The sequence below is a fragment of the Talpa europaea genome (genome assembly GCF_964194135.1).
Source record: "Talpa europaea genome assembly, chromosome: 7".
Lineage (NCBI taxonomy): Eukaryota > Metazoa > Chordata > Mammalia > Eulipotyphla > Talpidae > Talpa > Talpa europaea.
In genome coordinates this window covers 125,161,284-125,164,946 of record NC_140074.1, presented here as the reverse complement: position 1 = coordinate 125,164,946, position 3,663 = coordinate 125,161,284, and positions in this window count along the sequence as shown.

Here is a 3,663-nt window from a genome sequence, read left to right as displayed (position 1 = left end):
GGGAGCTGAGAGGTAGGAGGTGGGTAGTAGAGCCCCGATGTGGAGATATCAAAGTAGATACAGTTTCTGGTTATGATTTAGATTTAGGGTGCACTTCAAGGAGAAAGGGGCTAAGGAGGAATGTTCCTCTAATTCATTCACTCACTTATTCATTCATCCTTCCATTCAATAAGCTTTGATTCAGCATTAGGCACGTTGGTGGCACAAAGAAATGACCACTCAGAGTGTCCAAGGAGGACTTCCTGGAGGTGGTGCTTCTTGTGTGGCTTGCGTCTGGAAGGATGAATTGAAGCCCTCCAGGGAGACAAAAAGCGGGGTGCTCTGGGTGGTGAATAGACCATAAGCAGGGGCCTCCCCGGTGGCGCAGCGGTTGAGCGCTGGGTTGCGAAGCTGCCCGCAGCCTCTGCAACACCAGTTCCATCCCCAGCTGCTCCCCGGCCACCAGAGGAGGGTCCCCCATGGCGTGCAGACCTCTCCTGCCGCCCGCTGCTTCCCTCAGCAGTGTACCTTGGTCCTTCTGCCTGCTCTGCTCCCTGCTCTGGCTCTGGTGAACTCTGTCACCCTCCCGCGCTTCTGACTGTACCCAGTGCTTGTATAAGTAAATATAAATCTTTAAAAAAAAAAAAAAGACCATAAGCAAAGGCTTATGGGGATCCTTGAATTCTGGAGGTCAAGATGGGAAAAGCTTGGCCCATTTGGGAAGATGGAGGTGGCACATTAGGAGTGGCCTATCGAGGGCCTCGGAGGCTATGCGGAGTGTGAACATGCTATTAAGCAGTGGGAGCCACTGAAGGATTAAGTGATCAGATTTGTGATTTTGGAATTGTGGATGGGGGATTGGAGGGAAGCCCGCGTGAGGTAGGGAGGCAGGTTTGAATGCAGCTGGTAGGGGACAACGAAGTCTGGAGGATTTTGGCCTGGGTGGAGGCTGGAGGGGGCATCGGCAGGGCTTGGGAACTGAGCCCTGGGGTGTACCACCAGGATGCTTTCAGCCACCAAGCAAAACAGTGCCTCAACCGGCCAAGCTCAGGACTCCCCCAGGTATGAAGACACCCAGACATGAAGTGGCTCCAGGGCTGGTAAAGAGGGTAGAAGAGGAATTTAGGATGGGGGACATATTTTGAAGGGAAAGATTAGTCCTGTGGCCTACTGGGGAACAGCAGGCACTGCCAGGCTGGGGTCTGGAGCTCTGGGGGGACAGGGGCGAGCTGGGAAACAGGGGCAGGGGCCATGCAGCTACCTTTAACCGACAGTGGTGACCCCAGCACCCTGGCCTGGGAGCCGTCTGCGGGGAGACAGATTCCAGCACCAGTGCACGAGCGTAGCCCCGACTTGATGAATCGCCATGGCCGGAGGGCTCCGAAGGCCGCGGCAGCCTGGAAGGGGCCTGAGCTGGTGTTCTGGAGCTGCTGGAGAAGTGGCTCAGAGATGGCCCAGCTGTCGAGACCACCGAAAGGAGGTGGGGGGCCGCTGCTCCGTGGCAGAGGAAAAGAACATGGGGAGAGATGGGTCCCGGAGAAAGGAAACGGGACTGCAAAGCAGCCCCGGAGAAGCGGCGTCTTCCAGGAGCAGGAGGGAGCTCACGTGGCAGAGGAGGAAGGAGTGGCCAGAAGGCAGGCCACGTTCTTCTTTGGAGAAGAAAGCAGCAGTGGCGGTGGCGTGCTTTCTTGGGGGGAAAGCCCCCTGAGGAGAAACCTCAGAGTCTGTCTACCCGGGGCCTCTGGGGACTCAATGAGCACAGTTCCTGGGGGCGCTGGGGCAGGACCCAGACTCTTCCTCTGTTCTCGGTGGCTCCCTCGGGCTCCTGCGAAGGAGAGAGGGGGCGGCATCTGGCCGGAGGATTGTCTCCAAGCGGGGCCGTGAGTTGGGAGGCTGCCTGCAGCCGGGGGGCCCCTCCAGGGCCATCTGGCAGGTCAGTGCCTTCTGTATGGGGGTGCGTCTGGGGTCCAGAATGAAGGAGGGAAGGTGTGCGCTAAGTGCTGACTGTGGGGTGGGCGTGAGGGGTGAGTTCAGCCTGGGCATGTGTGCCTGTGGGTACATGTGTGTGCTCGCGCACACGCACCCCACACACCATGGGGCCAATGAGCAGCTGAGGGGTCAGCAGGAATGAGCAGAGTCATCCCCGTGGAAACACGACTCCCTGGGTGATGGTAGGGAGCAGCTGGGCAGCCCAGCATGGGGGTGTGGCCAGCACTGCCCAATGGCTCAGGCCTCTCCCTGGCCACCCTCCCCACCTGTTCACCAAGCCTTGGGAGAGGCCTGCGCTGGTTGGACCAGGGGCACTGCTCAGAGTCTGGCTCTCTGTGAAGCCTGCTGTGTGCTGTTGCCTGGGGTCCCTGGGGTAGTGGGGGGATGTCTGTCCAAGCCCCTTTGGTGAGAGGGTGGCTCTGGGTGTCTGTTGGTGCAGGCCTGGCGGAGGCTGCGTGTGACTGGCTACCATGGTCTTTGCCTGCCTGGGTCACTCCTGAGGGCCTTTACCATAGTGACCCCCCCCACCTCCCTCCTTCCCAGCTTGGGAGGGCTGAGCAGGAAGGGGGAGGAGCCATGAGAGGCAAAGTCACTGGCTCAGGAGACACAGGCCTCACAGGCCTCAGAGGCTTCAAAGGGCAGGTCCCCCTTTATCCAGCCAGTTCACACAGGGTCCAAACATCCCCGGGGAGCTCTAGCTCTGCCCCATACTGGAACTGTCCATCTCCTTGTCCCAGTGTCTTTCCTGAGTGTCTTCCTCTTGCACATTAGCACCTGCAGTCTCTCCTGACATGGCCCCATACAGCACCCACCTCTTCGTGCTCCAGGGCAGGGAGGCTCAATGCCCTTCCTTCTTCCCTCTGGCATCCCAACACCACATTTCCCCAAAGCTCAGAAAGGGAGCTCCACACCCCTACGTCTTCCTTTTCCCTTCCCCCTATTGGCCAGGGTGGCAAATACAGGCGGAGGGGCCATATTCTCCTTTCTCGTGCCCCAGCAGACATCACTAATCAATCACAGCAGTCTGTTTGCTCTGGCTTTGGCTGCAGCCTCCTTGGTCTCTGCCCACATCTCAGGCAGCCAATAGCAGCCCATGCAAGTCACCCTTCAACATAAAAACCACCTGCTGCTCTTACTTTAGGTGGAGCCCACCAGGCCCCTATCTTGGCCCATCCTCTGGGCCCACCCACACATTTCACCTTTTTTCCTTTTATGGTTGCTGCATAGTAATTGCTTTTTTGTTTTTTGTTTTTTGTTTCACATTTCACGATTGACTCCTTTTTACCGGACAGAGGCCACGTGAACATAGCTAGCTGTGGTTCTCTCTGTCCCGTAGGCTGAAGCTACACAGTTCCAGAGCTTGGGCCCAGGCGGCAGTTGAGGGCACTGGGGCATCGGCCCAAAGTCCCCGAGGGTGAGGAGGAGCTGGTTGGTTTCCTGCAGTCCAGAGGGCTGCCAACCCTCTGCTGGGGAGGGTGCAGTGTGGGACTCGGGGTGATGCACTTGTGTCCAACACCTGTGCAGCAGCAGCACCCCGGCCTTGCAGACACATCACCCAAAAGCCCTCCCCTGCTCAGCCCCTGGGCAGCTGGGAGGTGAGTAGTAAACAGCAGGCCCAGCACCCACCCCGGGGCTGCACGCTGAAGCTGCCCCAGCTGCCGCCACTCTCCTGGCCCCTGAGCCCAGGATGCAAGG